We start from the raw sequence: 12,568 nt of genomic DNA, 5'->3' as shown, positions 1-12,568 counted from the left end.
AAAGTAAAAACCACCCTAACTCCAAAATTAAAGAAACACCCACTTTTAAATACAGATGGCAATATAATATTTTCCTTTTAAAGTTCTTCGTTAAGAAAAATAGACATAAAATAAAATCACGTGAGATTCTAAATAAAATACCCCAACTACTGGACATGTCCATTACTTGTTAACATCTAGATGGATTCCCACGTTATACATATTAAATACATAAGGTACTATTCCCACATTATACATTAAATGCATAATAAGATACTATTAATGTGGGATACAAAGAAACTATTCCTCAACACTTTTCACATATATATAGTCGATTTTTGTTGAAAATAATTTTATGCATGATGCTTTCTATGTGTTGTTGTCAAATAATGGCCACAGGAGAAATGAATGGACGGTTTAAATTGAAAAATATATACATGTTACTTTCCTATGGCATATGTAATATATTCATCTATGCAAAAGTGAAACCCATGTTCTAATTGATTTTTTTTAATAAAAGAAATCTAAAACTGACAATTTTACGTTCACATTTCTTTGATGATTCTAGTTTTTTTAATCATAATTTCCTATATTTATCCATAAGTACTTTTCACACATTTTAATTAAATCACTAACTCAACACAACTAGTTTTATACCCGTCCGGTGGACGGGTAGTCTAATGCAATAATGGCTTGCATTTCAAAAGAAAAAAGAAGTATTTGTAGATAAAAAACATAGCCTGTTTCACTAATGAAGAAAACAAATTGACCAACTTCAATTAAAGAAACACAAAGCTTGATTAATTTGCCACTTCATCAAATGAACCTCCATCCCACCAATAGGAGCCTTTGGATTCTTCCATTTGCTTCACAAACCTCCGTGTTCTTTGTATTGTGAGTGGGAACTTTATATCATCAAACACCAACAGTTAATCACTTCATCAAAATCCCAACCTTCACCATATCTTAAAAAAAAGGCAAAAGAAAATATTAAAATTCAAATTCATATAATAAGGTAATAACTAATAAAAGGTTGCCTTCATTCTTACATGAAGATATTTGAACCATCAATTTTGTCTTTTGTCACTTGATAAGTTCTTAACCTTAAGTACGCACTTAGCCTTCATATGTGACAAGAAAAAGAAGTCACATATCACTGAAAGTTTCATCTTGGTTTACTTCTCATTTCACTCTTGTTAATATAAAAAAAAACTATCTTTTCCTGGACCTGCATGATTTTTTATGTTGTCTTTTTTAGGATATATAAGAAACTTAGCTGATAGTTGAAATTTATCTTACAATGTATGATGTATCAGTTGCTGAAATTTACACAGGCTGGATAACATATAAGAGAAATAAAGTATGCCCACTTATACTTTTGAATGGCGTGGCAAATGAGTCGGTTCAGGCAAGTTTAGGTTATGGCCCAGAACTGGTTGGTTTAATTTTAATTTTTTTTAAATCCCACATTTCAGCCTTTTGATTCAAAGTGTTAACCCTCAGGTCTGCATATCAAGCGTTGGTGCAAAACCTATTATAGTCTAAAGAGAAATATATAATAAATAAAAAGTTCCATATTAACTTACGTGGAGGCACCATTTCCAATCTGTGTATGCACCAAGGCATCATAAGCTTCTATATCAAACCTATTACAGCTATTAATCTCAGAGACTTAATTCTGCAGAGGTCCTGATAACATACATAGCAAAAGAGTGTTAAATTACAATAGCAAAACCAAAAAGAGATTACTCTTGAAGGCAATGATACACGTTTTCAATTTCAAAATCGAAGAAATTCATCCTCAGTTCTTCCTCTTCTCTGGCAGAATAAGCCATAACTTTTGCTTCCATTTCTATATTTATCATAGTAGCCTGAGTTGGTGTCGATGAGCAGAAATCCAACAACAGAGCTCGGCGGTGAAGGGAAATATCAGCACGTCTTCTACGAAACCCCCTTTTGGTCTCATTTTAATCATATGGACGTTGGAATTAGAGCGGAACAGGAGTGTAACTGAGAAACCACCTCCAACTGCTGCTTCTAGAAGGAAATTCATGACTTTAAACGGCTGACATTTACTCTCACCCTCATCCAACGCCTGATATTATTGATCCTTCAAGTGGTTACACTATCCGGGAACAATAGAATATATAATAATTACTGTTGGTCTTTTTGATTGTGTCCAAATATGAAAGTTTCACATGCTTAATAAGTTTGACTGGGTGATAACTAACAAGGCAACTTCACTTGATAGACCGTTCATTGTATCTAGATTTCATGTCTAATGTTCGTTGTTCAGATACTTTATAGTTTATAGTTTATACACCTCCTTGTCATTTGCAAATTGCATTTATTTCAGGGTTTGTTTTGTAAAATTTAAGTTGGTATGTTTTCTTTCTTATGGTAAGAATATCTTGGGTTTTTTAGTCTTTTTTTTATAATAAGTTTTCTTGTTTTTCAAGTTACGGTTTTAATAAAATAAATAGCTGACTAGGGTGAAATTGCACTAATTTTGACGTTATTTTACTAATCTCGTGAAAATAACGTTAAAAGTGGCGGAAGGTTAATCAGGCATCATGTGGTGGCGTTGATAGCCGAAAGACGAGGGTACATGCACCAATCAGCCGGTATCCCGATGATTGAGTGCTATGTGCTTTATGTCCAAGGCTTGATGCAAAACTACTATCGAGCCGGGGGTCTCACCGGAAGCAGCCTCTCTATCCCTATGGGGTAGAGGTAAGGCTGTCTACATCTTACCCTCCTCAGACCCTAACATAGCTTTGCTATTGGTGGGATATACTGAGTACGATGATGATGATGATGATGATGATGAAATAGCTGACTAGGTTTTATTGTTATAGTGTGTCGTTAAATTCTTTTTCGTTGTAAGTTTGTTTGATTATATATAAAGAGTTGCAGTTTGTTTCCCCAGTTTATTTGTTTGATTTGCCTAGACCAACAAACCTCGTCTAGTTTTTAATGGTAAGTCGGATGCATTTTTGTCATTTTACTCTTTTATTTAATTTCAGTTCAAACTTTTTACGACTTTACGACAGTGTTGTTGGTAAATATAGAGGTAGTGTGACATCTGACCCGATCCGACCCGACCCAGGTACCCGTTTCTCCGATCCGATCTCTTTCTTTTATGATTTAATATTTATTTATACTTATACTTTATTTTTAATAATAATGTTTTCCTTCCCGCCTCTTCCTCTCTTTTCCTTTCCGCCATCCCGTCCCTCTTCCTTCTCTCTTTCCGCCCTCTTTTCCCTCTTGTCGCCGTCCCGCCCTTAAGCCTTGTTTCCTTCTTTTTCTCCTCTCCTTGTCCTTTGTTTCTTCCCGCCTAAGGTTGTCTGCGCAGCTCCACGCGCCAGACTCCTTTCAGGAAGCCTGCGTGAAGACCATCTGTTCCAGCGATACGCGAGACGAACTCTTCTCGCAGCGCGCTAAGAATTGTAATTCTTCTCGCAGCGCGCTAAGAACGGTAGTTCTTCCCGCGACGCGCTAAGGATTTGTGGTTCTTCTCGCAGCGCGCTAAGAATCGTAGTTCATCCCTCGACGCGCGAAGAATTATAGTTCTTCCCGCGGCGCGCTAGGAATTGTAGTTCCTCCCGCGGCGCGCTAAGAAATGTGATTCTTCCCGCGGCGCGCCTTAGCCTTCTCGCGCGCAGCTTTCTCTCGCTATACTTATCTTTTCTTCTGTTTAATCTAGCCGTTTGCTTTTGTGTTGTCTATTCTTCTGTGCTGTTGACCTGACCTATCTTGTCTGAAAAGTTACTTTCGGCGCAGCATGCGCGCCAACCCCATTGGTTGACAGAAAAAGTGACTGACATTATCTTTTGAGATCTGCTTTTCCATGCTTGGCCAGTACCTTTATCTGACCCTCCCATGCCTGTTTACTGTTACCTGTCAGCTTTTCCTTGTCCCCTGCAGCTGCCATATCTTTTGATATCTTTTGCTTTTGGAATCTTTTGCTTTTTGAGATCTTTTCCCCTTTTCTAGGGATTGTGTTTCCTAGGGTTTCCCTATAAATAATAATGTTATTTTCCTAACACTTCACACACAAACACTTAATTTAACCTCCTCCTCGATCTCTCTGCCGCCTCCCTCTCTGCCTCCGTCTTCCTCCCTGTTCTGCCCTGTTTTCCGGTAATCTATTATATATAATAATTTGTTTAAGTTACTTATTAATTATGCTAACTTATAATCAAGACTTAAAGCAAATCGTTAAAACAATAATCTTTAATTATAGGTTAACTTGTGCTTGTTTAAAGTTGGTTCTTGCTTTATCTTACACCGCATCGTTTATCAAGTGAGTAATCTCGTACCTAATCCCTTTTTATTTTTAATGTTTTGGGATGTTCATGTGTTCGTACAAACTTGAGTCTTAAACTTGTTTATGAACTTTAGTCGCGCAGTATCCCATGTGTTGAGGACGTTTACTTGGCTGTTTATTTGTATGTGTGTATCATTAACCGCTTTGTTCGGCCTATTCCGCAGTTTTCATGGATCCATTAGATGAACACGGGAGACCTATCGTTTACGGTTTTCTTTGTTTACACTTGCACAGATGTTTTCTCGTTTTTGTGCTCATTTGGGAGCACGGATTGAACTATGAACTATGAGCTATGATCTATTTAGGCTTGATCACAATCTGATTGCACCCTTGTTAAACACCAGACATACACGTGTTGCGCGCAGATTTATTGTTATCTATGTATTGTATTAAACTTGATTTCTCACCAACACGCAAGTGTTTGACGTTTTATTTTAACACATGTTCAGGTTTGCTGTAGCTACATTTGGAGCTTGTGGACACGTAGGACGTTTTTACTTTTGGACCTAGATTAAAATGTATCAAGACAAGTTATTGTTGTTCGAATATTCTGCCTTATAATATAATGAATTATGTTGCTTTATGTTATCTTGTGTTTACTTTGCGCGTGCGCGAATGAATGTATTTATTAAATATTGACACCCAATAGTGTCACGAGTAATGAAACAATATGTGGCGCCCCGATGTATAATCCGCCTTTGGTCGGGGTGTTACAGATTGGTATCAGAGCTCGTTGACTTTAGGATAGGTGGTTAGACGTAACGGCCTAGAATACCTAAGAGTCCCTTCTCGCGCATGAAAGAAATCTCATGTTTGCGCGCTTATTGTTAGTTACTCGTTATTTATAAATATGCTTGCGCAGACGCAGTATATGATTTTATGTTTTATTTCGCGATATTTCGATTTTTGTTGAATTTCGATTTTTATTGATTTTACTTACATGTTCGTTTGTTGGATTTGAAAATCCGAAAAGTCATGGTGATACATGAATAGTTGATTTTCAATTTCCATTTACGATTATGTTCTGAGGTTGGAGACTTGAAAAGTCATGGTGATACATGAATTGTCAACCTCCAATACTCATTTTCTTGTATGTTTTATATTGAAGATTGAAAAGTCATGGTGATACATGAATCGTCAATCTCCAATACTCGTTTGCTCGTATATTTTAAATTGGGAATTCGGAAAGTCATGGTGATACATGAATTGTCGATTCTTGATTCGAATTTGTTACCTTTATTAAGTCTGCATTTAGGGTCATTTATTTTACTTTAACTTTTGACAGTAACTGACTCCGTGAAACCAAGCTTTTCGAGGTTATACTTTGCGTTAAAACCAAGATATTAACAAAAATTAAAACTTTTATAGAATGCCTCCGCTATCTCGCCGCCATCAGAGGAGAGAAGCCTCGCGCAGACGATCGCAGCAACGTTCCCAGGAAATGGCCGCCGCAATAGCCCAAGCCTTAAACCAAAACAATGCTAATACCTCCAGTTATAACATTAAGTCATTTAATGCGGGTAACCCTCCAAAGTTCACAGGTCTTGAAGGAGCCACCGTGATGCTCCAATGGCTCGAGAAGATTGAAAACACTTTTCTCCACACCCAATGCCCCTCAGACAGACGAACCTCTATATGCTTCCAGTGTCCTGGAATCTAGAGCGCTTACATGGTGGAATGGAGTAGCTCATGCGCGTGGCGCAGAAGCTGCTTCTAGCATGCCCTGGGAGGAATTCAAAGAAATTCTGACGCGAGAATTCTGCCCTCCCAACGAAGTTAAGCGCCTGGAAGAAGAATTTTGGAATCTTAAGCAATACAGCGGTGAAGCGCGCGAGTACGCGACGCGCTTCCATGAACTAAGCCTGCTTGTCCCTCACCTTGTTACCCCTTCCCGCCGAGCCATAGAGAAATTCCTTGGGGGTCTCCCCATGGAAATTCAAGATTCTGTATGGGCCAGAAACCCAGTAACCCTCTCTGACGCCATCGAGTTGGCCGCTGTGCTCAGCGACAACCATGTCAGAGCAGGAACTCTGTTCCTGCGGGGAACTGAGAAGACCAAACCCACCAAAACTGTCCCTGAACCAACAGAAACCAAACCAGAACCCTCGAACCGTAACAACCTCAAGCGCAGGCGCAAAGCTTACGCGCTTACCAGCCCACCCATAGTCCAGCAACCCACCTACCAACCTCTAGTATACGCCCCTCAACCACTGTCAGTCTACCCAACCCCTGTAGTCCATAACTATGCCTTAACCAATCCCGCACTCCCTACCCCGCCAACTAAGAAACCTTACACAGGAAACCAACCCTTTTGCCCAACCTGTAGACTTCACCACCCAACTCAGACCCCGTGTCGACAATGTAACCGATGTGGCCGCGTTGGTCACTCAGCCGAATACTGTAGAGTCCCTCCCGCCAATCCAATTGCGCCAATACCACCAGTCTACCCACAGAACCCACAACCAACCTACCAAAACCCACGACCCAGATCGTGCTTTAACTGCGGTGATCCCAGTCATTTCCGGAACGCGTGCCCGAGACTACAAGTTCAGATTACGCAAGCGAATCCGGTGAACCAGATTTCGAACCAAGTGACGCGCGGACGAGCTTTTAACATAACCGCGCACCAAGCGCAAGCGAATAATGACGTAGTTAATGGTACATTTTTGCTTAACGGATTTTATGCTTCTGTACTTTTTGATACTGGCGCCGATCGAAGTTTTATTTCTCGCGCGTTTGAGCAGAAGCTTGCGCGACCGCGCAGCGATTTAAAAGAAAATTTTTCAGTTGAATTGGCTAATGGCGAAACTGTTTTAATTAACTCAGTGATTAAAGATTGCACGCTTAACCTTAACGAAAACGATTTTCTGATCGACCTCATCCCCATGCCTCTTGGAAGCTTTGATGTTATCATTGGTATGGACTGGCTCTCGAATAATCGCGCCGAAGTTATTTGCGCCAAGAAGTTGATTCGCATTCCTCGAGAAAACGGTGATCTTCATATCTATGGCGAGAAACCCTCCAGTGGTCTTAAGCTTATGTCTTGCGCCGAAGCCCAAAGACTCATGCGGAAGAAGTGTATTGCATTTTTAGCCCATGTGGTTAAACCCGATGAAGGAAAGAAGAAGCTTCGCGATATCCCTGTTGTGCGTGATTTCCCTGAAGTTTTTCCTGATGATCTTCCTGGTATCCCTCCCGCTCGTGAAGTCGAGTTCCGTATTGATCTTGTCCCTGGTGCTTCCCCCGTAGCCAAATCTCCTTACCGTCTTGCGCCCGCTGAGATGCAAGAATTGGCAAGTCAACTTCAAGAGTTGACCGCTAAAGGATTCATTCGCCCTAGCTCTTCGCCCTGGGGTGCTCCGGTGTTGTTCGTTAAAAAGAAAGATGGTTCGTTTCGCATGTGTATTGATTACCGTGAGTTGAACAAACTCACCATTAAGAACCGGTATCCCTTACCGCGTATTGACGACCTCTTTGATCAACTCCAAGGTGCCTCTTGTTTCTCCAAGATCGATCTCCGCTCTGGCTATCACCAGTTGCGCATCTGCGATGAAGATGTTCCGAAGACTGCTTTTCGAACTCGTTATGGCCATTTTGAATTCTTGGTCATGTCCTTCGGTTTAACCAACGCACCCGCCGTTTTCATGGACCTAATGAATCGGGTGTGTAGGCCTTTCTTGGATAAATTCGTGATTGTGTTTATCGATGACGTTCTGATTTATTCTAAGACCAAGGCCGAGCATGAGCAACATCTTCGGTTGGTGTTGCAAAAGCTTAAAGCCGAGCAGCTCTTTGCCAAGCTCTCCAAGTGTGAATTTTGGTCGGATGAAGTACAGTTCCTTGGCCATGTTGTTAACAAGATGGGTATCCATGTCGACCCATCCAAAATTGAAGCAATCAAGAACTGGATTACGCCATCCACTCCTACCGAAATCCGTTCCTTTTTAGGCTTAGCTGGTTACTACCGGCGATTTATTTCGAACTTCTCAAAGATCGCATTGCCTTTAACAGCTCTAACGCACAAAGGTAAACTGTATATTTGGGGCTCGAAGCAAGAAGAAGCCTTTCTGACGCTCAAGCGTTTGTTGTGTGAAGCTCCTGTTCTTGCGCTACCTGAGGGTAATGAAGATTTTGTCGTGTATTGCGATGCATCCAACCAAGGTCTCGGTTGTGTTCTTATGCAACGAGGCAAGGTTATCGCTTACGCATCAAGGCAACTCAAGGTTCACGAGAAGCATTATACAACTCACGACCTCGAACTAGGCGCAGTTGTTTTTGCCTTGAAGATCTGGAGACACTACCTTTATGGTACTAAGTGTATCCTCTACACTGACCATAAAAGCCTTCAGCATATCTTTGATCAAAAGGAACTCAACATGAGGCAACGCCGATGGAACGAACTCATCAGCGATTACGATTGTGAGATCCGGTATCATCCTGGTAAGGCTAATGTGGTAGCCGATGCGCTCAGCCGCAAACCCTGCCAGCTTAACTGTATCTTGCCGCTCACGCAGCTTCACTTTGCGCCGATTCAGAGCAATCTTGAATCACGCATTCGCGACGCGCAGCGCGCATCCATCAGTAATGGTAACCTTCGCGCCGAGTTAGCGTGTGGCGCGGAAGCGCACTTTGTCCCTAATCTGAGTGGAATTCTCTGCTATCTAAATCGCATCTGGATTCCCTTTGATGAGAATCTTCGCGCTGATATCCTGAGTGAAGCGCATAAATCTCGGTATTCTATTCATCCCGGCGCTGATAAGATGTACAAGGATTTGCGCATTACTTATTGGTGGCCCGGTATGAAAAAGGATGTTGCTGTGTTCGTAGCTAAATGCCTGACTTGTTCTAAGGTAAAAGCTGAACACCAACGCCCATCTGGTTTGCTCGAACAACCAGAAATTCCTACGTGGAAATGGGAAGGTATAACGATGGACTTTATTACCAAGTTACCTTTGACAGCAAGCAAACATGATAGCATTTGGGTAATAGTGGATCGTTTGACTAAGTCTGCTCACTTTCTGCCCATTCGTGAAAACTACCGTGTTGAGCAACTCGCGCAGCTTTATGTCAAAGAGATTGTCTGCCGCCATGGTACTCCTTTGAGCATCATATCCGATCGCGATGGCCGTTTTATATCTCGCTTTTGGAAATCTCTCCAATCTGCGCTAGGAACTCGCTTGGACATGAGTACTGCATATCATCCTCAGACTGACGGACAGTCTGAGCGAACTATTCAAACTCTTGAGGATATGCTCCGATCTTGTGTTCTTGATTTTGGAGGTAATTGGGATTCGCACCTGCCTTTGATCGAGTTCTCTTATAATAACAGCTATCATTCCAGTATTGGTATGGCCCCATTTGAAGCACTTTACGGTCGTAAGTGCCGCTCCCCGATTTGTTGGAGCGAAGTGGGTGAAACTCAAATCACAGGACCCGAACTTGTTCAAGAGACAACCGATAAAATCGCCAAGATCCGTGATCATCTGCTGACTGCCAGAAGCCGACAGAAGAGTTACGCAGATCGCAGGCGAAAGCCTCTCGAATTTCAAGTTGGTGATCTTGTTCTCCTCAAAGTGTCGCCTTGGAAAGGTGTTGTCCGCTTTGGGAAGAAAGGTAAGCTTGCTCCTCGATATGTTGGACCATTTAAGATTCTCGCGCGTGTGGGAAAAGTTGCCTACAGACTTGACCTGCCGCCCGCGCTCAGTAATGTGCATCCAACGTTCTATGTATCCAATCTCAAGAAGTGTTTAACTGACGAGAACCTTCACATTCCACTTGATGAAGTTCAAGTTGATGAATCTATGCATTTTGTTGAGAAGCCTGTTGAGATTATGGATCGCGAGGTAAAGCAAACCAAGCGCAGTCGCATCCCTATCGTGAAAGTTCGCTGAGAGTCCAAGCGCGGAGCCGAGTTTACATGGGAAAGGGAAGATCAGATGAAGATCAAGTACCCGCACCTGTTCTCTGCGCAACCTACTTCGAGATAAATTTCGGGACGAAATTTCTTAAAGTAGGGGAGACTGTGACATCTGACCCGATCCGACCCGACCCAGGTACCCGTTTCTCCGATCCGATCTCTTTCTTTTATGATTTAATATTTATTTATACTTATACTTTATTTTTAATAATAATGTTTTCCTTCCCGCCTCTTCCTCTCTTTTCCTTTCCGCCATCCCGTCCCTCTTCCTTCTCTCTTTCCGCCCTCTTTTCCCTCTTGTCGCCGTCCCGCCCTTAAGCCTTGTTTCCTTCTTTTTCTCCTCTCCTTGTCCTTTGTTTCTTCCCGCCTAAGGTTGTCTGCGCAGCTCCACGCGCCAGACTCCTTTCAGGAAGCCTGCGTGAAGACCATCTGTTCCAGCGATACGCGAGACGAACTCTTCTCGCAGCGCGCTAAGAATTGTAATTCTTCTCGCAGCGCGCTAAGAACGGTAGTTCTTCCCGCGACGCGCTAAGGATTTGTGGTTCTTCTCGCAGCGCGCTAAGAATCGTAGTTCATCCCTCGACACGCGAAGAATTATAGTTCTTCCCGCGGCGCGCTAGGAATTGTAGTTCCTCCCGCGGCGCGCTAAGAAATGTGATTCTTCCCGCGGCGCGCCTTAGCCTTCTCGCGCGCAGCTTTCTCTCGCTATACTTATCTTTTCTTCTGTTTAATCTAGCCGTTTGCTTTTGTGTTGTCTATTCTTCTGTGCTGTTGACCTGACCTATCTTGTCTGAAAAGTTACTTTCGGCGCAGCATGCGCGCCAACCCCATTGGTTGACAGAAAAAGTGACTGACATTATCTTTTGAGATTTGCTTTTCCATGCTTGGCCAGTACCTTTATCTGACCCTCCCATGCCTGTTTACTGTTACCTGTCAGCTTTTCCTTGTCCCCTGCAGCTGCCATATCTTTTGATATCTTTTGCTTTTGGAATCTTTTGCTTTTTGAGATCTTTTCCCCTTTTCTAGGGATTGTGTTTCCTAGGGTTTCCCTATAAATAATAATGTTATTTTCCTAACACTTCACACACAAACACTTAATTTAACCTCCTCCTCGATCTCTCTGCCGCCTCCCTCTCTGCCTCCGTCTTCCTCCCTGTTCTGCCCTGTTTTCCGGTAATCTATTATATATAATAATTTGTTTAAGTTACTTATTAATTATGCTAACTTATAATCAAGACTTAAAGCAAATCGTTAAAACAATAATCTTTAATTATAGGTTAACTTGTGCTTGTTTAAAGTTGGTTCTTGCTTTATCTTACACCGCATCGTTTATCAAGTGAGTAATCTCGTACCTAATCCCTTTTTATTTTTAATGTTTTGGGATGTTCATGTGTTCGTACAAACTTGAGTCTTAAACTTGTTTATGAACTTTAGTCGCGCAGTATCCCATGTGTTGAGGACTTTTACTTGGCTGTTTATTTGTATGTGCGTATCATTAACCGCTTTGTTCGGCCTATTCCGCAGTTTTCATGGATCCATTAGATGAACACGGGAGACCTATCGTTTACGGTTTTCTTTGTTTACACTTGCACAGATGTTTTCTCGTTTTTGTGCTCATTTGGGAGCACGGATTGAACTATGAACTATGAGCTATGATCTATTTAGGCTTGATCACAATCTGATTGCACCCTTGTTAAACACCAGACATACACGTGTTGCGCGCAGATTTATTGTTATCTATGTATTGTATTAAACTTGATTTCTCACCAACACGCAAGTGTTTGACGTTTTATTTTAACACATGTTCAGGTTTGCTGTAGCTACATTTGGAGCTTGTGGACACGTAGGACGTTTTTACTTTTGGACCTAGATTAAAATGTATCAAGACAAGTTATTGTTGTTCGAATATTCTGCCTTATAATATAATGAATTATGTTGCTTTATGTTATCTTGTGTTTACTTTGCGCGTGCGCGAATGAATGTATTTATTAAATATTGACACCCAATAGTGTCACGAGTAATGAAACAATATGTGGCGCCCCGATGTATAATCCGCCTTTGGTCGGGGTGTTACAGGTAGGGTACCAAAAAGACCAAAATTCCCTTCAATATCACCCGCGGGTCGAAGAGGAATCCCTCATATACCACCCGCAGGACATATGGATCACCCGCACAACATGGTTGAAGAAGAATATCCTTACACCACACGCGGAAGCATCCAGGCACCCTCAGACGTCACCCGCATGATATCACATCTATCCGCCAAATTGACCGGAAGGCAATGCCAATATGACAACTGTAAATAACTAATTACCTTCTAAAAGCATACACCACGATTG

This window comes from Bidens hawaiensis, unplaced genomic scaffold, assembly GCF_021521415.1.
Source record: "Bidens hawaiensis isolate Kalapana, Puna unplaced genomic scaffold, B.hawaiensis_p1.1 tig00013897_1, whole genome shotgun sequence".
NCBI lineage: Eukaryota > Viridiplantae > Streptophyta > Magnoliopsida > Asterales > Asteraceae > Bidens > Bidens hawaiensis.
This window is presented reverse-complemented; position numbering follows the sequence as displayed.